This window comes from Colletes latitarsis, chromosome 7, assembly GCF_051014445.1.
Source record: "Colletes latitarsis isolate SP2378_abdomen chromosome 7, iyColLati1, whole genome shotgun sequence".
Classification (NCBI taxonomy): Eukaryota; Metazoa; Arthropoda; class Insecta; order Hymenoptera; family Colletidae; genus Colletes; species Colletes latitarsis.
The window spans coordinates 1,254,931-1,281,159 of NC_135140.1; positions in this window are offsets into that span (position 1 = coordinate 1,254,931).

Genomic DNA, 26,229 nt, shown 5'->3' on the forward strand with positions numbered 1-26,229 from the left:
AACAAGCATGCGAGGAAGGCAAAATCATGATCAGATGCGGGCATAACCCAGACCTAACCAAGATCTAACCGGTGTTATCCTCTAAAATATAGATGAAAACCAGGTTTAATTGTCTCTTTCAGTGTGGTACCACAATACAACGTGATTCAAACCCGAAAAAACCCAGGATCTGGACAACAAGTATGCGAAGAAGGCAAAATCATGAGCCAGATGCGGGAATAACCTAGACCTAACCCAGACCTAACCGGTTTTATCCTCCAAAATATTGATCGAAACCAGGTTTAGTTGGCTGTTTCAGTGTGGTACCACAATACTACGTGATTCAAACACGAAAAAACCCAGGATCTGGCCAACAAGTATGCGAAGAAGGCAAAATCATGAGCCAGTTGCGGGCATAACCCAGACCAAACCCAGACTTAACCGGTGTTACCGACTAAAATACTGACCGAATCCAGGTTTAATTGACTGTTTCAGTGTGGTACCACATTACTACGTGATTCAAACCCGTAAAAACCCAGGATCTGGCCAACAAGTATGCGAAGAAGGCAAAATCATGAGCCAGATGCGGGAATAACCTAGACCTAACCCAGACCTAACCGGTTTTATCCTCTAAAATATTGATCGAAACCAGGTTTAGTTGGCTGTTTCAGTGTGGTACCACAATACTACGTGATTCAAACACGAAAAAACCCAGGATCTGGCCAACAAGTATGCGAAGAAGGCTAAATCATGAGCCAGATGCGGGAATAACCTAGACCTAACACAGACCTAACCGGTTTTATCCTCTAAAATATTGATCGAAACCAGGTTTAGTTGGCTGTTTCAGTGTGGTACCACAATACTACTTGATTCAAACACGAAAAACCCAGGATCTGGCCAACAAGTATGCGAACAAGGCAAAATCATGAGCCTGATGCGGGAATAACCTAGACCTAACCCAGACCAAACCGGTTTTATCCTCTAAAATATTGATCGAAACCAGGTTTAGTTGGCTGTTTCAGTGTGGTACCACAATACTACGTGATTCAAACACGAAAAAACCCAGGATCTGGCCAACAAGTATGCGAAGAAGGCAAAATCATGAGCCAGATGCGGGAATAACCTAGACCTAACACAGACCTAACCGGTTTTATCCTCTAAAATATTGATCGAAACCAGGTTTAATTGGCTGTTTCCGTGTGGTACCACAATACTACGTGATTCAAACACGAAAAACCCCAGGATCTGACCAACAAGTATGCGAAGAAGGCAAAATCATGAGCCAGATGCTGGAATAACCTAGACCTAACCCAGACCTATCCGGTTTTATCCTCTAAAATATTGATCGAAACCAGGTTTAATTGGCTGTTTCAGTGTGGTACCACATTACTACGTGATTCAAACAAGAAAAAGCCCAGGATCTGCCCAACAAGTATGCGAAGAAGGCAAAATCATGAGCCAGATGCGGGAATAACCTAGACCTAACCCAGGCCTATCCGGTTTTATCCTCTAGAATATTGATCGAAACCAGGTTTAATTGACTGTTTCAGTGTGATACCACGTTACTACGTGATTCAAACAAGGAAAAACCCAGGATCTGGCCAACAAGTATGCGAAGAAGGCAAAATCATGAGCCAGATGCGGGAATAACCTAGACCTAACCCAGACCTAACCGGTTTTATCCCCTAAAATATTGATCGAAACCAGGTTTAATCGACTGTTACTGTGTGGTACCACATTACTACGTGATTCAAACCCGTAAAAACCCAGGATCTGGCCAACAAGTATGCGAAGAAGGCAAAATCGTGAGCCAGATGCGGACATAACCAAGACCTAACCCAGTGCTAACCGGTGTTACCGACTAAACTACTGACCGAATCCAGGTTTAATTGACTGTTTCAGTGTGGTACCACATTACTACGTGATTCAAACCCGTAAAAACCCAGGATCTGGCCAACAAGTATGCGAAGAAGGCAAAATCATGAGCCAGATGCGGACATAACCAAGACCTAACCCAGACCTAACTGGTGTTATCCTCTAAAATATTGATCGAAACTAGGTTTAATTGACTGTTTCAGTGTGGTACCACATTACTACGTGATTCAAACCAGAGAAAACCATGGATCTGGACAACAAGTATGCGAAGAAGGCAAAATCATGAGCCAGATGCGGGAATAACCTAGACCTAACCCAGACCTAACCGGTTTTATCCTCTAAAATATTGATCGAAACCAGGTTTAATTGACTGTTTCAGTGTGGTACCACATTACTACGTGATTCTAACACGAAAAACCCAGGATCTGTCCAACAAGTATGCGAAGAAGGCAAAATCATGTGCCAGATGCGGGAATAACCTAGACCTAACCCAGACCTAACCGGTTTTATCCTCTAAAATATTGATCGAAACCAGGTTTAATTGACTGTTTCAGTGTGGTACCACATTACTACGTGATTCAAACACGAAAAACCCAGGATCTGTCCAACAAGTATGCGAAGAAGGCAAAATCATGTGCCAGATGCGGGAATAACCTAGACCTAACCCAGACCTAACCGGTTTTATCCTCTAAAATATTGATCGAAACCAGGTTTAATTGACTGTTTCAGTGTGGTACCACATTACTACGTGATTCTAACACGAAAAACCCAGGATCTGTCCAACAAGTATGCGAAGAAGGCAAAATCATGTGCCAGATGCGGGAATAACCTAGACCTAACCCAGACCTAACCGGTTTTATCCTCTAAAATATTGATCGAAACCAGGTTTAATTGACTGTTTCAGTGTGGTACCACATTACTACGTGATTCAAACACGAAAAAACCCAGGATCTGGCCAACTAGCATGCGAAGAAGGCAAAATCATGATCAGATGCGGGCATAACCCAGACCTAACCAAGACCTAACCGGTGTTATCCTCTAAAATATTGATCGAAACCAGGTTTAATTGTTTCTTTCAGTGTGGTACCACTATACAACGTGATTCTAACCCGAAAAAACTCAGGATCTGGCCAACAAGTAAGCGAAGGCGGCAAAATCATGCGCAAAATGCGGGCATAACCCAGACCTAGCCCAAACCTGACCGTTGATACCGGCTAAAATACTGACCGGATCCATGTTTAATTGACTGTTACTGTTTGGTACCACATTACTACGTGATTCAAACCAGAGAAAACCCAGGATCTGGCCAACAAGCATGCGAAGAAGGCAAAATCGTGATCAGATGGGGGCATAACCCAGACATAACCAAGACCTAACCGGTGTTATTCTCTAAGATCTTGATCGAAACCAGGTTTAATTGTCTCTTTCATTGTGGTACCACAATACAACGTGATTCAAACCCGAAAAAACCCGGGATCTAGCCAACAAGTATGCGAAGAAGGCAAAATCATGAGCCAGATGAGGGCACAACCCAGACCTAACCCAGACCTAACCGGTGTTACCGACTAAAATACTGACCGAAGCCAGGTTTAATTGACTGTTACTGTGTGGTACCACATTACTACGTGATTCTAACCAGAGAAAACCCTGGATCTGGCCAACAAGCATGCGAGGAAGGCAAAATCATGATCAGATGCGGGCATAACCCAGACCTAACCAAGATCTAACCGGTGTTATCCTCTAAAATATAGATGAAAACCAGGTTTAATTGTCTCTTTCAGTGTGGTACCACAATACAACGTGATTCAAACCCGAAAAAACCCAGGATCTGGACAACAAGTATGCGAAGAAGGCAAAATCATGAGCCAGATGCGGGAATAACCTAGACCTAACCCAGACCTAACCGGTTTTATCCTCCAAAATATTGATCGAAACCAGGTTTAGTTGGCTGTTTCAGTGTGGTACCACAATACTACGTGATTCAAACACGAAAAAACCCAGGATCTGGCCAACAAGTATGCGAAGAAGGCAAAATCATGAGCCAGTTGCGGGCATAACCCAGACCAAACCCAGACTTAACCGGTGTTACCGACTAAAATACTGACCGAATCCAGGTTTAATTGACTGTTTCAGTGTGGTACCACATTACTACGTGATTCAAACCCGTAAAAACCCAGGATCTGGCCAACAAGTATGCGAAGAAGGCAAAATCATGAGCCAGATGCGGGAATAACCTAGACCTAACCCAGACCTAACCGGTTTTATCCTCTAAAATATTGATCGAAACCAGGTTTAGTTGGCTGTTTCAGTGTGGTACCACAATACTACGTGATTCAAACACGAAAAAACCCAGGATCTGGCCAACAAGTATGCGAAGAAGGCTAAATCATGAGCCAGATGCGGGAATAACCTAGACCTAACACAGACCTAACCGGTTTTATCCTCTAAAATATTGATCGAAACCAGGTTTAGTTGGCTGTTTCAGTGTGGTACCACAATACTACTTGATTCAAACACGAAAAACCCAGGATCTGGCCAACAAGTATGCGAACAAGGCAAAATCATGAGCCTGATGCGGGAATAACCTAGACCTAACCCAGACCAAACCGGTTTTATCCTCTAAAATATTGATCGAAACCAGGTTTAGTTGGCTGTTTCAGTGTGGTACCACAATACTACGTGATTCAAACACGAAAAAACCCAGGATCTGGCCAACAAGTATGCGAAGAAGGCAAAATCATGAGCCAGATGCGGGAATAACCTAGACCTAACACAGACCTAACCGGTTTTATCCTCTAAAATATTGATCGAAACCAGGTTTAATTGGCTGTTTCCGTGTGGTACCACAATACTACGTGATTCAAACACGAAAAACCCCAGGATCTGACCAACAAGTATGCGAAGAAGGCAAAATCATGAGCCAGATGCTGGAATAACCTAGACCTAACCCAGACCTATCCGGTTTTATCCTCTAAAATATTGATCGAAACCAGGTTTAATTGGCTGTTTCAGTGTGGTACCACATTACTACGTGATTCAAACAAGAAAAAGCCCAGGATCTGCCCAACAAGTATGCGAAGAAGGCAAAATCATGAGCCAGATGCGGGAATAACCTAGACCTAACCCAGGCCTATCCGGTTTTATCCTCTAGAATATTGATCGAAACCAGGTTTAATTGACTGTTTCAGTGTGATACCACGTTACTACGTGATTCAAACAAGGAAAAACCCAGGATCTGGCCAACAAGTATGCGAAGAAGGCAAAATCATGAGCCAGATGCGGGAATAACCTAGACCTAACCCAGACCTAACCGGTTTTATCCCCTAAAATATTGATCGAAACCAGGTTTAATCGACTGTTACTGTGTGGTACCACATTACTACGTGATTCAAACCCGTAAAAACCCAGGATCTGGCCAACAAGTATGCGAAGAAGGCAAAATCGTGAGCCAGATGCGGACATAACCAAGACCTAACCCAGTGCTAACCGGTGTTACCGACTAAACTACTGACCGAATCCAGGTTTAATTGACTGTTTCAGTGTGGTACCACATTACTACGTGATTCAAACCCGTAAAAACCCAGGATCTGGCCAACAAGTATGCGAAGAAGGCAAAATCATGAGCCAGATGCGGACATAACCAAGACCTAACCCAGACCTAACTGGTGTTATCCTCTAAAATATTGATCGAAACTAGGTTTAATTGACTGTTTCAGTGTGGTACCACATTACTACGTGATTCAAACCAGAGAAAACCATGGATCTGGACAACAAGTATGCGAAGAAGGCAAAATCATGAGCCAGATGCGGGAATAACCTAGACCTAGCCCAGACATAACCGGTTTTATCCTCTAAAATATTGATCGAAACCAGGTTTAGTTGGCTGTTTCAGTGTGGTGCCACAATACTACGTGATTCAAACACGAAAAAACCCAGGATCTGGCCAACAAGTATGGGAAGAAGGCAAAATCATGAGCCAGATGCGGGCATAACCCACACCTAACCCAGACCTACCTGGTGTTATCCTCTAAAATATTGATCGAAACTAGGTTTAATTGACTGTTTCAGTGTGGTACCACATTACTACGTAATTCAAACACGAAAAACCCTGGATCTGTCCAACAAGTATGCGAAGAAGGCAAAATCATGTGCCAGATGCGGGAATAACCTAGACCTAACCCAGACCGTACCGGTTTTATCCTCTAAAATATTGATCGGAACCAGGTTTAATTGACTGTTTCAGTGTGGTACCACATTACTACGTGATTCAAACACGAAAAAACCTAGGATCTGGCCAACAAGTATGGGAAGAAGGCAAAATCATGAGACAGATGCGGGCATAACCCAGACCTAACCCAGACCTAACCGGTGTTATCCTCTAAAATGTGGATCGAAACCATGTTTAATTGATTGTTACTGTGTGGTAACACATTACTACGTGATTCAAACACGAAAAAACCCAGGATCTGGCCAGCAACTATGCGAAGAAGGCAAAATCATGAGCCAGATGCTGGCATACCCCAGACCTAACCCAGACCTAAACGGTGTTACCGACTAAAATACTGACCGAATCCAGGTTTAATTGGCTGTTACTGTGTGGTACCACATTACTACGTGATTCAAACCCGCAAAAACCTAGGATCTGGCCAACAAGTATGGGAAGAAGGCAAAATCATGAGACAGATGCGGGCATAACCCAGACCTAACCCAGACCTAACCGGTGTTATCCTCTAAAATGTGGATCGAAACCATGTTCAATTGATTGTTACTGTGTGGTAACACATTACTATATTATTCTAACAGGGTAAAACCCAGGATCTCGTCAACAAGTATGCGAGGAATGCAAAATCATGAGCCAGATGCGGGCATAACCCAGACCTAACCTAGACCTAACCGGTGTTGCCGACTAAAATACTGACCGAAAGCAGGTTCAATTGACTGTTTCAGTGTGGTACTACATTACTACGTGATTCAAACAAGAAAAAACCCAGGATCTGCCCAACAAGTATGCGAAGAGGGCAAAATCATGAGCCAGATGCGGGAAAACCTAGACCTAACCCAGACCTATCCGGTTTTATCCTCTAAAATATTGATCGAAACCAGGTTTAATTGACTGTTTCAGTGTGGTACCACGTTACTACGTGATTCAAACAAGAAAAAACCCAGGATCTGGCCAAGAAGTATGGGAAGAAGGCAAAATCATGAGCCAGATGCGGGAATAACCTAGACCTAACCCAGACCTAACCGGTTTTATCCCCTAAGATATTGATCGAAACCAGGTTTAATCGACTGTTACTGTGTGGTACCACATTACTACGTGATTCAAACCCGTAAAAACCCAGGATCTGGCCAATAAGTATGCGAAGAAGGCAAAATCATGAGCCAGATGCTGGCATAACCCAGACCTAACCCAGACCTAAACGGTGTTACCGACTAAAATACTGACCGAATCCAGGTTTAATTGGCTGTTACTGTGTGGTACCACATTACTACGTGATTCAAACCCGCAAAAACCTAGGATCTGGCCTACAAGTATGCGAAGAAGGCAAAATCGTGAACCAGATGCGGACATAACCCAGACCTAACCCAGACCTAACCGGTGTTATCCACTAAAATGTGGATCGAAACCATGTTTAATTGATTGTTACTGTGTGGTAACACATTACTACGTGATTCAAACACGAAAATCCCAGGATCTGGCCAGCAAGTATGCGAAGAAGGCAAAATCATGAGCCAGATGCAGGCATAACCCAGACCTAACCCAGACCTAAACGGTGTTACCGACTAAAATACTGACCGAATCCAGGTTTAATTGGCTGTTACTGTGTGGTACCACATTACTACGTGATTCAAACCCGCAAAAACCTAGGATCTGGCCAACAAGTATGGGAAGAAGGCAAAATCGTGAACCAGATGCGGACATAACCCAGACCTAACCCAGACCTAACCGGTGTTATCCACTAAAATGTGGATCGAAACCATGTTTAATTGATTGTTACTGTGTGGTAACACATTACTACGTGATTCAAACACGAAAATCCCAGGATCTGGCCAGCAAGTATGCGAAGAAGGCAAAATCATGAGCCAGATGCAGGCATAACCCAGACCTAACCCAGACCTAAACGGTGTTACCGACTAAAATACTGACCGAATCCAGGTTTAATTGGCTGTTACTGTGTGGTACCACATTACTACGTGATTCAAACCCGCAAAAACCTAGGATCTGGCGAACAAGTATGGGAAGAAGGCAAAATCATGAGACAGATGCGGGCATAACCCAGACCTAACCCAGACCTGACCGGTGTTATCCTCTAAAATGTGGATCGAAACCATGTTTAATTGATTGTTACTTTGTGGTAACACATTACTATATTATTCAAACAGGGAAAAACACAGGATCTGGTCAACAAGTATGCCAGGAATTTTTTTTTTTTTTTTTTTTTTTTTTTTTTTTTTGTCGTGGGGAAAATCTTCGAAAGACTCCCTCCCACCTCCTTGGGGAGAGGTGGGAGGGGTGTGTGGGATTCCCCGCGCCCGTACAACGACAGGCGCGGGACCTACCCACTAAAAACCCCACGGTGACCCTTCGGCACGCTTTGGGAGGATACCGGGAATCGCTCGAAGCATTCTTCCGGTATCCTCCCCGTGCCCGCGCTTTCGCGCCCATCCCCCGGGGGGACAATCGGTCCCCCCAGTAGACACACTGCCTCATAGCGGCGGGACGGGGCCACTCCATCCCGCCGCTATCCGTCCCGGGGCCGCGTTTAGTGGCGGCTGCGAGCCCCAACTCGCAACCGCCCGCGACCCCGTTTCCACCCCTCGGCGGCCGGGCGTTCATGGCCGCACCAGACCGCCGAGGGTGCCTCCCCTTGCGTCGGACCGGTAGGGGGAGGCACTCCTACCCCCAACCGGTCCGACCCGGCGCCGCCTGGCGGGAGGAGGGTCTCCTCAGGACCCCCCTCCCAGCCTAGGTCATCCGCCACGCCGAGGCGGCCGCCCGCGACGCCTCGCGACCGGGCGACGACCTCGGGCCACCGCACGAGCGCGAGCTTCTGCGCGCCGCTGAAGCTCGCGCTCCCTCCCCGCGGCCTCCTTCTGCAACATTACGTTCTCGCAGAAGGAGGCCACGGCCCTCCACTTCTCCTCGCTGCCGAGCATGGCGCGCACCACGCCCGGCAGCGAGACATCCCGCCCGACGACGCCGACCAGGACACGGCGCTCCCCCTCCCACGCGGGGCATACCTCCAGGGTATGATCCGCCGTGTCCTGCTCAGCGTCGCAGTGGCAGCAACGCGCCGTCGGCTCCTTCCCTATCCGGCACAGGTATCTTCCGAAGCTGCCATGCCCGGAAAATACCTGTGCCATCCGGTAGGTGAGGCTGCCATGGCCTCTGTCCAGCCACTCCTTCAGGAGTGGCCGAACAGCCCCGACAGTCCGGTGCCCCGCGGTTGGCAAAGCCAGCCGCTCCTGCCACGCGAGCAACACGGACTGCCGGGCCTGGCGCTTCAAATCGCCCCAAGCAGGTTCCTGCCCGCCCGGGACCGCCCCCACCCCAGCGCGACGGTCGACGTGGTGCCGGTACATCACCGCGTGCGACCGCGCGAGCAGGTCCATGGGCGGCATCCCCGCTAGAACCGTCGCCGCCTCATGTGACACGGTCCGATACCCGCGGACGACCCTGAGCGCCATGCGCCTCTGCACCCGACGCAGAATAGTCATGCTGCGCCGGGAGGCAGCCAGGTCGTCCGCCCAGACGGGGGCCCCGTATAGGGCCACCGACTGGACCATTGCCACATAGAGGCGACGAACTCGGCCCGCCGGGCCCCCCAGGTTGGGCAGGATCCGGCCGAGAGCCGCAACCATACTTTCCAACCGGGGGACCAGGCAGCGGAAATGCTTCTCGAAACGCCAGTGGCTATCGAGGATCAGCCCCAGATACCTGATCTGGGGCTTCACCTCGATGTCAGCCCCACCCACCCGAATCAGAGGGGGTGGCGGATCCTGCCGAGGTGAATGAAACGCAATCACCTCGGTCTTATGGACCGCCACCGTCATCCCCATCCCCCTGATCCGGTCGACGACGCGTTGCGACCCCTCCTCCGCGCGACGCATGGCCCTCCCCCAGTGCGCCCCGACGGCCAGCACCAGTGTGTCATCCGCATAACACACCGTGCTGACGCCGTCGGGGAGGCCGGCCCGCAACACCGAGTCGTACGCGATGTTCCACAGGAGTGGCCCGAGGACCGACCCCTGCGGAACACCGCAGTACACCTCCCTCCGCATATCACCATCCCGGCCGGGATACTCGATCCACCTGCCGCGGAGATAATCCCCGACGACCGCCCTGAGACAAGGGGGGACTCGATGATATTCGAGCCCCCTCCTTATCTCTTCCCAGGGGAGGGTGTTAAAGGCATTGGCAATATCCAAGGATATTGCCAATGCCACCCCTCCCCGGGAGACGGCCGCCTCCGAGAGGGCCCTCACACGACGTATCGCGTCGATAGTCGATCGGCCCCCCCGGAAACCGAACTGGCAGTCGGCCAGACCGGGATCACCCCGCGACAGGTGCTCGACGAGGCGGGCAGCAATCACACGCTCGAAGAGCTTGCCCACCTCGTCGAGGAGACAAATGGGCCGGTATCCGGAGGGAGACTCCGCGGGCCGACCCTCCTTCCGGAGGAGGACCATCCTCGCCACCTTCCAACTGGGGGGGAATCGCCCGTCCCTCAGGCAGCGGTCGAACAACCGCCTGAGGTCGGCCCCAAGGACGCCCTGGGTCAAGACCCAAACCCGGCCGGGCACACCATCCGGACCCGGGGCCGTGTTACGAACCCCGAGCCGTCTGATGGCCGCTGCCAGCTCCTCCTGCGTGACCCCCAGCTCGGCCGTCCACTCCACTGGGACAGCCGCCGCCGCCGGAGGACGCGGTCCCCTCTCCCCAATTGGGAAGAGTGTATTGACCACGTCCTCCAGCAGCCGGGGGTCAAGACCCTCGGTGACGGGGGGCGCCCACGGGCGGAGCTTATTCAGCACCACCTTATATGGGCGCCCCCATGGATCGTCATCAAGGGTCTGGAGGAGCTCCTTCCATGCCTGGGTCTTGGCACGTTTGATGGCGACCTGCAGAGCAACCCGCGCCACGCGGTATGCTCCATACAGGTCATCAGTTGCCCTCGCTCGCGCCACGCCGTCGCCTGTACGTTGACGACGGCGCGCGCGGGTGTACTGGCGTCGGGCGCGGACAGTCGCGACTCGCAACTCCGCGATCGCGTCCGACCACCAGTACACCGCCCGGCGAGGAGAAGCCCGCCCGACCCGGGGCATCGCCGCGTCGCAAATACCCGCGACCAATGCTCCGAGCCGGGCGACCTCCTCCTCTATGCTCGGCAACTCGGTCGCTCCCTGCGGCCAAGTTGCAGCGAGGGCAGCTGCCATCAGGGCGTCCTTGTCCAGGCGCCGAAGCGCCCAGCGGCGTGGTGGGGTGCCACGCAGGCGGCCGTGTCGGGATGCACTCGCGGCGGCAGAGACCTCCATCCGGATGTACCGGTGATCGGAGAGTGTCTCTGCCCCCGCGACCACGTGCCAACCCGACACCATGCGCACGGCGTTGGGGGTCGCGAATCCAACATCCACGATGGACCCCCCATATCGCCGCACGCATGTGTGCTCCGACCCCCGGTTCAATACCCGGAGGTCGAGCCCCGCCGCCCAATCGCCCAGGATCCCGCCGCGAACGGAGGTCCTGGGGGATCCCCAAGCCACCGACTTGGCATTAAAATCCCCCAGGACCAGCACCGGCCGGGCCGCGTAGCGCTGCACGCATGCCGCGACCTCGGCCAAGTACAGCTCGAACGCAGCGTGACCGCTACGGGGCGAAATGTAGCACCCCACCACAGCGACTCCCCCCCAGTCCACGGCGACGAATCCCCGACCGCCCTCCAACAAGGAGAACGGTGGGGACCCGTCGCCCCCTCCCCATACCGTCGCCACCAAGCCGTCCGCGTCGCCCACCCAATGAGGGTGATCAGGGACGCGGTACGGCTCGGCGGCGACCGCCAGGCCAACCCCCCACTCCGCGAGGACTTGGGACATCAAGTCCTGTGCCGCGCGGCAGTGGTTGAGGTTGGCCTGGAGGAGGAGGCGGGGCGGCATTAATTAATGGCCGCGCCAGCCTCCTCCCGGCCGTCCGTCCCCGTAGCACCGTCCACCTCCATGGAGGACGATGCCACCGCCCTCGGCACCGGAGCCGGTGCAGCCCGCCTCTTCCTCTCCTTCCGGGAGGGGGGGGAGCACTTCTTGCTCCCCACCCTGTGATCGGCTGGCCTCCCCATGTCCGCACACAGCGGGCAGTGGGGGGCCGCCGAGCACTGGCTCGCACGGTGCTCTTTGGCACCGCAGCGGTAACACTGACCGCTGCGGTCCACCGGCGAGGTGCACCACTGCCTCACGTGCCCCAATTCGAGGCAGCGGTGACACTGGAGCGGGCGCGGCGCGAGGATTTCCACTCGCGCCGAAACCCACCCCACCAACACCCTCCCGGATTCCGCCACCTTACGGGCGGCGGAGAGGGGGCACCGGGCCCACACCGACCCGAGGCCGGAGGGCGACCTGCGGATCTCTCCGATCCGCAGGTCCTCCACAGGACAGTCCCCCGCCCTCGCAAGGGCACGGGACACATCCTGTGCGCTGACCGAGTCGTCCAGCCCACAAACGCGCATCTCCGTGCGCTTCGTGGGCCGGGCGACCCGGACACCTCGCTCGCCCAGCTGCTCCCGGAGCCTCTGGGCGAGACGATCCGCCTTCGCGCCGCCTTCTGCACCGGGGATCTCCAGCAAGAGACCCCCGGTCACGGCCCTCTTCGCCCTCACGGAGGCGATGCCCAGCTCTTCCAGGGAGATATTCTCCCTGGCGAGCCGCATCGCCTCCGCGAGGGTCAGGTCGCCCCCCTGCGCAACGGTCAGCGTCACCGCTGCCGTTTTTGGGGGACGACCTGGTCGTGCCTTCCCGACCTTCGCGGCCTTTACCTTGGCCGCCGCCGGCGGAGGCGGAGGCTGCGGTTGCGAGGCCTTCCTCGCCGCCCGCTTCGCCTTCCGCCCCACTACCTCACTCCACGCCACCCCCCCTTGGGAGGGTGCCGTGGAGGACGCGACCACCGCGACCACGGGTACACCACCCCCCTTGGGGGTCACGACCCGGGGCCCTGGTGCCGCTACGCTGGGCGGAGCCTTCACTCCGCCCTTCTTTGCCTTCCCCGACTGTACCGGAACAGGTCGGGGAGGCACCGCCTTCCTGCTGACCGCTCTTCCGGCGAGGAGCTCCTCCCGGAAGGCGGCCAGCTTGCCATCAATCATGTCCCCAATCCTCCTCAGAAGATCGTCTTCTGAGGAGGACGGGGACTTCTTCACGGGCGGAGTGCGGGTGGAGGGGCCCGCGGTGCCCCGCACCACTGCCGCCGCACTCCGCTTATTTACCTCCGCCGAGGGACGCGGCGGTGGAGGAGGAGGGAGGATGGGAGGGAGGGCCGCGCTGTTCCACAGCGCCTCTGCCCTCCTCCTCCCCTGTCGCTCCTCCTCCAACAGGAGCTGCAGACGGGCGTTCCGCCCCCTGAGCTCCCGCGCCGCCTCCCTCATTTCCTCCGCCGCGGCCCTCAGGGCCTCCGCGCCACCGCTTTTCTGCCCCTTAAAGGCGCAGGCAGCGGCGACTTTCTCCACCCGCCTCAGGGACGAGGAGATCCTCTCCGATATCTCCTCGGTCACCTCGTCCCTGAGGCAACTCAGCCTCACCGACGGGCTCATCGCCCCGCCCACCTCGACGACGGCCTGCCCCGCCCTCTTCCTCTTAGAGCCTATGAGGCTCCTGGTGGAGGAGAAGGACGAGACTGACGCAGTCTCGTCGTCCTCCTCCACCTTCCACGAAGCCGGGCCAGGCGCTGGAGGCGGCGCGAGCGCCGTCACTCCAGTCCCAACACCGCCTTCGTCCTCCCCCTCTGACTTACCCCGTCCCATCCCCGTTGTAATATTGAACTCCATAACATTCCCACGAGCAGGTCGGAAGACAAGGTCCGCCCGGGCAGAGCCGCCTTACCCGGGTAAGCCTATATACTCCGGGGGTTCGGCAGGTTCCCCGGAGGTGGTCGCTTGGGATTGGGCCTTCTCCCCCAACCATGCATCCCATCGCCGCGCACCATAGCTTAGGATTGGAGGGCGATTTTATAGAGTCGCCATACTCGTGGCCCAGGCGGTTAAGCCAAGACCCCCGTTCCTCCTGCCGTCACGTACCATTCACAAAACCAATAGGGAATTGTGAATGGGTCGTTGTGACGACCAACAGGAGGCTTACGGTGTGTGTATGACTCGGGTACCCCGGGTTCGTTAAGCCCGTACTGCAGCTGAAAGGCTGGCAGCCCCTGAGGGAAGTATGCCAGGAATGCAAAATCATGAGCCAGATGCGGGCATAACCCAGACCTAACCTAGACCTAACCGGTGTTGCCGACTAAAATACTGACCGAAACCAGGTTTAATTGACTGTTTCAGTGTGGTACCACATTACTGCGTGATTCAAACCAGAGAAAACCAAGGATCTGGTAAACAAGTATGCCACGAAGTCAAAATCGTGAGCCAGATGCGGGCATAACCCAGACCTAACCGGTGTAATACTTTAAAATATTGATCGAAACCAAGTTTAATTGAATGTTTCAATGTGGAACCAGATTACTACGTGATACAAACCCGAAAAAACCCAGGATCTGGACAACAAGTATGCGAAGAAGGCAAAATCATGAGCCAGATGCGGGCATAACCCAGACCTAACCCAGACCTAACCGGTTTTATCCTCTAACATATTGATCGAAACCAGGTTTAGTTGACTGTTTCAGTGTGGTACCACATTACTACCTGATTCAAACCCGAAAAAACCCAGGATCTGGCAAACAAGTATGCGAACAAGGCAAGATCATGAGCCAGATGCTGGCATAACCCAGATCTAACGAAGACCTAACCGGTGATATCGACTAAAATACTGACCGAATACAGGTTTAATTGACTGTTACTGTGTGGTGACCATATAACTACGTGATTCAAACCCGTAAAAACCCAGGATCAGGCCAACAAGTATGCGAAGAAGGCAAAATCATGAGCCAGATGCGGGCATAACCCAGACCAAACCCAGACCAAACCGGTGTTACCGACTAAAATACTGACCGAATCCAGGTTTAATTGACTGTTTCAGTGTGGTACCACATTAATACGTGATTCAAACCCGAAAAAACCCAGGATCTGGACAACAAGTATGCGAAGAAGGCAAAATCATGAGCCGGATGCGGGAATAACCTAGACCTAACCCAGACCTAACCGGTTTTATCCTCTAATATATTCATCGAAACCAGGTTTAGTTGGCTGTTTGAGTGTGGTACCACAATACTACGTGATTCAAACACGAAAAAACCCAGGATCTGGCCAACAAGTATGCGAAGAAGGGCAAAATCATGAGCCAGATGCGGGCATAACCCACACCTAACCCAGACCTAACTGGTGTTATCCTCTAAAATATTGATCGAAACTAGGTTTAATTGACAGTTTCAGTGTGGTACCACATTACTACGTGATTCAAACACGAAAAACCCAGGATCTGTCCAACAACTATGCGAAGAAGGCAAAATCATGTGCCAGATGCGGGAATAACCTAGACCTAATCCAGACCTAACCGGTTTTATCCTCTAAAATATTGATCGAAACCAGGTTTAATTGACTGTTTCAGTGTGGTACCACATTACTACGTGATTCAAACACGAAAAACCCAGGATCTGTCCAACAAGTATGCGAAGAAGGCAAAATCATGTGCCAGATGCGGGAATAACCTAGACCTAACCCAGACCTAACCGGTTTTATCCTCTACAATATTGATCGAAACCAGGTTTAATTGACTGTTTCAGTGTGGTACCACATTACTACGTGATTCAAACACGAAAAAACCCAGGATCTGGCCAACTAGCATGCGAAGAAGGCAAAATCATGATCAGATGCGGGCATAACCCAGACCTAACCAAGACCTAACCGGTGTTATCCTCTAAAATATTGATCGAAACCAGGTTTAATTGTTTCTTTCAGTGTGGTACCACTATACAACGTGATTCAAACCCGAAAAAACTCAGGATCTGGCCAACAAGTAAGCGAAGGCGGCAAAATCATGCGCAAAATGCGGGCATAACCCAGACCTAGCCCAAACCTGACCGTTGATACCGGCTAAAATACTGACCGGATCCATGTTTAATTGACTGTTACTGTTTGGTACCACATTACTACGTGATTCAAACCAGAGAAAACCCAGGATCTGGCCCACAAGCATGCGAAGAATGCAAAATCATGAGCATAATGCGGGCAAAACCCGGACCTAACCCAGACCTAACCGGTGTTACCGGCTAAAATACTGACCGGATCCAGGTTTAATTGACTGTTGCTATGTGGTAACACACTACTACGTGATTCAAACACGAAAAAACCCAGGATCTGACCAACAAGTATGCGAAGAAGGCATAGTCATGAGCCAGATGAGGGCACCACCCAGACCTAACCCAGACCTAACCGGTGTTACCGACTAAAATACTGACCGAAGCCAGGTTTAATTGACTCTTACTGTGTGGTACCACATTACTACGTGATTCAAACCAGAGAAAACCCAGGATCTGTCCAACAAGCATGCGAAAAAGGCAAAATCATGATCAGATGCGGGCATAACCCAGACCTAACCAAGACCTAACCGGTGTTATCCTCTAAAATATTGATCGAAACCAGGTTTAATTGTTTCTTTCAGTGTGGTACCACTATACAACGTGATTCAAACCCGAAAAAACCCAGGATCTGGCCAACAAGAATGCGAAGAGGGCAAAATCATGAGCCAGATGCGGAACATAACCCGGACCTAACCGGTGTTATCCTCTAAAATATTGATCGGAACCGGGTTTAATTGTTTGTTTCAGTGTGGTCCCACATTACTACGTGATTCAAACCCGAAAAAACCCTGGATCTGGCCAACAAGCATGCGAAGAAGGCAAAATCGTGATCAGATGGGGGCATAACCCAGACATAACCAAGACCTAACCGGTGTTATTCTCTATGATCTTGATCCTAACCAGGTTTAATTGTCTCTTTCATTGTGGTACCACAATACAACGTGATTCAAACCCGAAAAAACCCGGGATCTAGCCAACAAGTATGCGAAGAAGGCAAAATCATGAGCCAGATGAGGGCACAACCCAGACCTAACCCAGACCTAACCGGTGTTACCGACTAAAATACTGACCGAAGCCAGGTTTAATTGACTCTTACTGTGTGGTACCACATTACTACGTGATTCAAACCAGAGAAAACCCAGGATCTGTCCAACAAGCATGCGAAGAAGGCAAAATCATGATCAGATGCGGGCATAACCCAGACCTAACCAAGACCTAACCGGTGTTATCCTCTAGAATATTGATCGAAACCAGGTTTAATTGTTTCTTTCAGTGTGGAACCACTATACAACGTGATTCAAACCCGAAAAAACCCAGGATCTGGCAAACAAGTATGCGAACAAGGCAAGATCATGAGCCAGATGCTGGCATAACCCAGATCTAACGAAGACCTAACCGGTGATATCGACTAAAATACTGACCGAATACAGGTTTAATTGACTGTTACTGTGTGGTGACCATATAACTACGTGATTCAAACCCGTAAAAACCCAGGATCAGGCCAACAAGTATGCGAAGAAGGCAAAATCATGAGCCAGATGCGGGCATAACCCAGACCAAACCCAGACCAAACCGGTGTTACCGACTAAAATACTGACCGAATCCAGGTTTAATTGACTGTTTCAGTGTGGTACCACATTAATACGTGATTCAAACCCGAAAAAACCCAGGATCTGGACAACAAGTATGCGAAGAAGGCAAAATCATGAGCCGGATGCGGGAATAACCTAGACCTAACCCAGACCTAACCGGTTTTATCCTCTAATATATTCATCGAAACCAGGTTTAGTTGGCTGTTTGAGTGTGGTACCACAATACTACGTGATTCAAACACGAAAAAACCCAGGATCTGGCCAACAAGTATGCGAAGAAGGGCAAAATCATGAGCCAGATGCGGGCATAACCCACACCTAACCCAGACCTAACTGGTGTTATCCTCTAAAATATTGATCGAAACTAGGTTTAATTGACAGTTTCAGTGTGGTACCACATTACTACGTGATTCAAACACGAAAAACCCAGGATCTGTCCAACAACTATGCGAAGAAGGCAAAATCATGTGCCAGATGCGGGAATAACCTAGACCTAATCCAGACCTAACCGGTTTTATCCTCTAAAATATTGATCGAAACCAGGTTTAATTGACTGTTTCAGTGTGGTACCACATTACTACGTGATTCAAACACGAAAAACCCAGGATCTGTCCAACAAGTATGCGAAGAAGGCAAAATCATGTGCCAGATGCGGGAATAACCTAGACCTAACCCAGACCTAACCGGTTTTATCCTCTACAATATTGATCGAAACCAGGTTTAATTGACTGTTTCAGTGTGGTACCACATTACTACGTGATTCAAACACGAAAAAACCCAGGATCTGGCCAACTAGCATGCGAAGAAGGCAAAATCATGATCAGATGCGGGCATAACCCAGACCTAACCAAGACCTAACCGGTGTTATCCTCTAAAATATTGATCGAAACCAGGTTTAATTGTTTCTTTCAGTGTGGTACCACTATACAACGTGATTCAAACCCGAAAAAACTCAGGATCTGGCCAACAAGTAAGCGAAGGCGGCAAAATCATGCGCAAAATGCGGGCATAACCCAGACCTAGCCCAAACCTGACCGTTGATACCGGCTAAAATACTGACCGGATCCATGTTTAATTGACTGTTACTGTTTGGTACCACATTACTACGTGATTCAAACCAGAGAAAACCCAGGATCTGGCCCACAAGCATGCGAAGAATGCAAAATCATGAGCATAATGCGGGCAAAACCCGGACCTAACCCAGACCTAACCGGTGTTACCGGCTAAAATACTGACCGGATCCAGGTTTAATTGACTGTTGCTATGTGGTAACACACTACTACGTGATTCAAACACGAAAAAACCCAGGATCTGACCAACAAGTATGCGAAGAAGGCATAGTCATGAGCCAGATGAGGGCACCACCCAGACCTAACCCAGACCTAACCGGTGTTACCGACTAAAATACTGACCGAAGCCAGGTTTAATTGACTCTTACTGTGTGGTACCACATTACTACGTGATTCAAACCAGAGAAAACCCAGGATCTGTCCAACAAGCATGCGAAAAAGGCAAAATCATGATCAGATGCGGGCATAACCCAGACCTAACCAAGACCTAACCGGTGTTATCCTCTAAAATATTGATCGAAACCAGGTTTAATTGTTTCTTTCAGTGTGGTACCACTATACAACGTGATTCAAACCCGAAAAAACCCAGGATCTGGCCAACAAGAATGCGAAGAGGGCAAAATCATGAGCCAGATGCGGAACATAACCCGGACCTAACCGGTGTTATCCTCTAAAATATTGATCGGAACCGGGTTTAATTGTTTGTTTCAGTGTGGTCCCACATTACTACGTGATTCAAACCCGAAAAAACCCTGGATCTGGCCAACAAGCATGCGAAGAAGGCAAAATCGTGATCAGATGGGGGCATAACCCAGACATAACCAAGACCTAACCGGTGTTATTCTCTATGATCTTGATCCTAACCAGGTTTAATTGTCTCTTTCATTGTGGTACCACAATACAACGTGATTCAAACCCGAAAAAACCCGGGATCTAGCCAACAAGTATGCGAAGAAGGCAAAATCATGAGCCAGATGAGGGCACAACCCAGACCTAACCCAGACCTAACCGGTGTTACCGACTAAAATACTGACCGAAGCCAGGTTTAATTGACTCTTACTGTGTGGTACCACATTACTACGTGATTCAAACCAGAGAAAACCCAGGATCTGTCCAACAAGCATGCGAAGAAGGCAAAATCATGATCAGATGCGGGCATAACCCAGACCTAACCAAGACCTAACCGGTGTTATCCTCTAAAATATTGATCGAAACCAGGTTTAATTGTTTCTTTCAGTGTGGAACCACTATACAACGTGATTCAAACCCGAAAAAACCCAGGATCTGGCCAACAAGAATGCGAAGAGGGCAAAATCATGAGCCAGATGCGGAACATAACCCGGACCTAACCGGTGTTATCCTCTAAAATATTGATCGGAACCGGGTTTAATTGTTTGTTTCAGTGTGGTCCCACATTACTACGTGATTCAAACCCGAAAAAACCCTGGATCTGGCCAACAAGCATGCGAAGAAGGCAAAATCGTGATCAGATGGGGGCATAACCCAGACATAACCAAGACCTAACCGGTGTTATTCTCTAAGATCTTGATCGAAACCAGGTTTAATTGTCTCTTTCATTGTGGTACCACAATACAACGTGATTCAAACCCGAAAAAACCCGGGATCTAGCCAACAAGTATGCGAAGAAGGCAAAATCATGAGCCAGATGAGGGCACAACCCAGACCTAACCCAGACCTAACCGGTGTTACCGACTAAAATACTGACCGAAGCCAGGTTTAATTGACTGTTACTGTGTGGTACCACATTACTACGTGATTCTAACCAGAGAAAACCCTGGATCTGGCCAACAAGCATGCGAAGAAGGCAAAATCATGATCAGATGCGGGCATAACCCAGACCTAACCAAGATCTAACCGGTGTTATCCTCTAAAATATAGATCAAAACCATGTTTAATTGTCTCTTTCAGTGTGGTACCACAATACAACGTGGTTCAAGTACCCGAAAAAACCCAGGATCTAGCCAACAAGTATGCGAAGAAGGCAAAATCATGAGCCAGATGAGGGCACAACCCAGACCAAACCCAGACTTAACCGGTGTTACCGACTAAAATACTGACCGAATCCAGGTTTAATTGACTGTTTCAGTGTGGTACCACATTACTACGTGATTCAAACCCGAATAAACCGAGGATCTGGCCAACAAGTATGCGAAGAAGGCAAAATCATGAGCCAGATGCGGACATAACCAAGACCTAACCCAGTCCTAACCGGTGTTACCGACTAAACTACTGACCGAATCCAGGTTTAATTGACTGTTTCAGTGTGGTACCACATTAATACGTGATTCAAACCCGAAAAAACCCAGGATCTGGCCAACAAGTATGGGAAGAAGGCAAAATCATGATCCAGATGCGGGCATAACCCAGACCTAACCCAGACCTAACCGGTGTTATCCTCTAAAATGTGGATCGAAACCATGTTTAATTGATTGTTACTTTGTGGTAACACATTACTATATTATTCAAACAGGGAAAAACCCAGGATCTGGTCAACAAGTATGCCAGGAATGCAAAATCATGAGCCAGATGCGGGCATAACCCAAACCTAACCTAGACCTAACTGGTGTTGCCGACTAAAATACTGACCGAAACCAGGTTTAATTGACTGTTTCAGTGTGGTACCACATTACTGCGTGATTCAAACCCGAAAAAACCCAGGATCTGGACAACAAGTATGCGAAGAAGGCAAAATCATGAGCCAGATGCGGGCATAACCCAGACCTAACCCAGACCTAACCGGTTTTATCCTCTAACATATTGATCGAAACCAGGTTTAGTTGACTGTTTCAGTGTGGTACCACATTACTACCTGATTCAAACCCGAAAAAACCCAGGATCTGGCAAACAAGTATGCGAACAAGGCAAGATTATGAGCCAGATGCTGGCATAACCCAGATCTAACGAAGACCTAACCGGTGATATCGACTAAAATACTGACCGAATACAGGTTTAATTGACTGTTACTGTGTGGTGACCATATAACTACGTGATTCAAACCCGTAAAAACCCAGGATCAGGCCAACAAGTATGCGAAGAAGGCAAAATCATGAGCCAGATGCGGGCATAACCCAGACCAAACCCAGACCTAACCGGTGTTACCGACTAAAATACTGACCGAATCCAGGTTTAATTGACTGTTTCAGTGTGGTACCACATTAATACGTGATTCAAACCCGAAAAAACCCAGGATCTGGACAACAAGTATGCGAAGAAGGCAAAATCATGAGCCGGATGCGGGAATAACCTAGACCTAACCCAGACCTAACCGGTTTTATCCTCTAATATATTCATCGAAACCAGGTTTAGTTGGCTGTTTGAGTGTGGTACCACAATACTACGTGATTCAAACACGAAAAAACCCAGGATCTGGCCAACAAGTATGCGAAGAAGGCAAAATCATGAGCCAGATGCGGGAATAACCTAGGCCTAACACAGACCTAACCGGTTTTATCCTCTAAAATATTGATCGAAACCAGGTTTAATTGGCTGTTCCAGTGTGGTACCACAATACTACGTGATTTAAACACGAAAAAACCCAGGATCTGACCAACAAGTATGCGAAGAAGGGCAAAATCATGAGCCAGATGCGGGCATAACCCACACCTAACCCAGACCTAACTGGTGTTATCCTCTAAAATATTGATCGAAACTAGGTTTAATTGACAGTTTCAGTGTGGTACCACATTACTACGTGATTCAAACACGAAAAACCCAGGATCTGTCCAACAACTATGCGAAGAAGGCAAAATCATGTGCCAGATGCGGGAATAACCTAGACCTAATCCAGACCTAACCGGTTTTATCCTCTAAAATATTGATCGAAACCAGGTTTAATTGACTGTTTCAGTGTGGTACCACATTACTACGTGATTCAAACACGAAAAACCCAGGATCTGTCCAACAAGTATGCGAAGAAGGCAAAATCATGTGCCAGATGCGGGAATAACCTAGACCTAACCCAGACCTAACCGGTTTTATCCTCTACAATATTGATCGAAACCAGGTTTAATTGACTGTTTCAGTGTGGTACCACATTACTACGTGATTCAAACACGAAAAAACCCAGGATCTGGCCAACTAGCATGCGAAGAAGGCAAAATCATGATCAGATGCGGGCATAACCCAGACCTAACCAAGACCTAACCGGTGTTATCCTCTAAAATATTGATCGAAACCAGGTTTAATTGTTTCTTTCAGTGTGGTACCACTATACAACGTGATTCAAACCCGAAAAAACTCAGGATCTGGCCAACAAGTAAGCGAAGGCGGCAAAATCATGCGCAAAATGCGGGCATAACCCAGACCTAGCCCAAACCTGACCGTTGATACCGGCTAAAATACTGACCGGATCCATGTTTAATTGACTGTTACTGTTTGGTACCACATTACTACGTGATTCAAACCAGAGAAAACCCAGGATCTGGCCCACAAGCATGCGAAGAATGCAAAATCATGAGCATAATGCGGGCAAAACCCGGACCTAACCCAGACCTAACCGGTGTTACCGGCTAAAATACTGACCGGATCCAGGTTTAATTGACTGTTGCTATGTGGTAACACACTACTACGTGATTCAAACACGAAAAAACCCAGGATCTGGCCAACAAGTATGCGAAGAAGGCATAGTCATGAGCCAGATGAGGGCACCACCCAGACCTAACCCAGACCTAACCGGTGTTACCGACTAAAATACTGACCGAAGCCAGGTTTAATTGACTCTTACTGTGTGGTACCACATTACTACGTGATTCAAACCAGAGAAAACCCAGGATCTGTCCAACAAGCATGCGAAGAAGGCAAAATCATGATCAGATGCGGGCATAACCCAGACCTAACCAAGACCTAACCGGTGTTATCCTCTAAAATATTGATCGAAACCAGGTTTAATTGTTTCTTTCAGTGTGGTACCACTATACAACGTGATTCAAACCCGAAAAAACCCAGGATCTGGCCAACAAGAATGCGAAGAGGGCAAAATCATGAGCCAGATGCGGAACATAACCCGGACCTAACCGGTGTTATCCTCTAAAATATTGATCGGAACCGGGTTTAATTGTTTGTTTCAGTGTGGTCCCACATTACTACGTGATTCAAACCCGAAAAAACCCTGGATCTGGCCAACAAGCATGCGAAGAAGGCAAAATCGTGATCAGATGGGGGCATAACCCAGACATAACCAAGACCTAACCGGTGTTATTCTCTAAGATCTTGATCGAAACCAGGTTTAATTGTCTCTTTCATTGTGGTACCACAATACAACGTGATTCAAACCCGAAAAAACCCGGGATCTAGCCAACAAGTATGCGAAGAAGGCAAAATCATGAGCCAGATGAGGGCACAACCCAGACCTAACCCAGACCTAACCGGTGTTACCGACTAAAATACTGACCGAAGCCAGGTTTAATTGACTCTTACTGTGTGGTACCACATTACTACGTGATTCAAACCAGAGAAAACCCAGGATCTGTCCAACAAGCATGCGAAGAAGGCAAAATCATGATCAGATGCGGGCATAACCCAGACCTAACCAAGACCTAACCGGTGTTGTCCTCTAAAATATTGATCGAAACCAGGTTTAATTGTTTCTTTCAGTGTGGTACCACTATACAACGTGATTCAAACCCGAAAAAACCCAGGATCTGGCCAACAAGAATGCGAAGAGGGCAAAATCATGAGCCAGATGCGGAACATAACCCGGACCTAACCGGTGTTATCCTCTAAAATATTGATCGGAACCGGGTTTAATTGTTTGTTTCAGTGTGGTCCCACATTACTACGTGATTCAAACCCGAAAAAACCCTGGATCTGGCCAACAAGCATGCGAAGAAGGCAAAATCGTGATCAGATGGGGGCATAACCCAGACATAACCAAGACCTAACCGGTGTTATTCTCTAAGATCTTGATCGAAACCAGGTTTAATTGTCTCTTTCATTGTGGTACCACAATACAACGTGATTCAAACCCGAAAAAACCCGGGATCTAGCCAACAAGTATGCGAAGAAGGCAAAATCATGAGCCAGATGAGGGCACAACCCAGACCTAACCCAGACCTAACCGGTGTTACCGACTAAAATACTGACCGAAGCCAGGTTTAATTGACTGTTTCAGTGTGGTACCACATTACTACGTGATTCAAACCCGAATAAACCGAGGATCTGGCCAACAAGTATGCGAAGAAGGCAAAATCATGAGCCAGATGCGGACATAACCAAGACCTAACCCAGTCCTAACCGGTGTTACCGACTAAACTACTGACCGAATCCAGGTTTAATTGACTGTTTCAGTGTGGTACCACATTAATACGTGATTCAAACCCGAAAAAACCCAGGATCTGGACAACAAGTATGCGAAGAAGGCAAAATCATGAGCCAGATGCGGGAATAACCTAGACCTAACCCAGACCTAACCGGTTTTATCCTCTAAAATATTGATCGAAACCAGGTTAAGTTGGCTGTTTCAGTGTGGTACCACAATACTACGTGATTCAAACACGAAAAAACCCAGGATCTGGCCAACAAGTATGCGAAGAAGGCTAAATCATGAGCCAGATGCGGGAATAACCTAGACCTAACACAGACCTAACCGGTTCTATCCTCTAAAATATTGATCGAAACCAGGTTTAGTTGGCTGTTTCAGTGTGGTACCACAATACTACTTGATTCAAACACGAAAAACCCAGGATCTGGCCAACAAGTATGCGAACAAGGCAAAATCATGAGCCTGATGCGGGAATAACCTAGACCTAACCCAGACCTAACCGGTTTTATCCTCTAAAATATTGATCGAAACCAGGTTTAGTTGGCTGTTTCAGTGTGGTACCACAATACTACGTGATTCAAACACGAAAAAACCCAGGATCTGGCCAACAAGTATGCGAACAAGGCAAAATCATGAGCCAGATGCGGGAATAACCTAGACCTAACACAGACCTAACCGGTTTTGTCCTCTAAAATATTGATCGAAACCAGGTTTAATTGGCTGTTTCCGTGTGGTACCACAATACTACGTGATTCAAACACGAAAAACCCCAGGATCTGACCAACAAGTATGCGAAGAAGGCAAAATCATGTGCCAGATGCGGGAATAACCTAGACCTAACCCAGACCTATCCGGTTTTATCCTCTAAAATATTGATCGAAACCAGGTTTAATTGGCTGTTTCAGTGTGGTACCACATTACTACGTGATTCAAACAAGAAAAAGCCCAGGATCTGCCCAACAAGTATGCGAAGAAGGCAAAATCATGAGCCAGATGCGGGAATAACCTAGACCTAACCCAGGCCTATCCGGTTTTATCCTCTAAAATATTGATCGAAACCAGGTTTAATTGACTGTTTCAGTGTGGTACCACGTTACTACGTGATTCAAACAAGAAAAAACCCAGGATCTGGCCAACAAGTATGCGAAGAAGGCAAAATCATGAGCCAGATGCGGGAATAACCTAGACCTAACCCAGCCATAA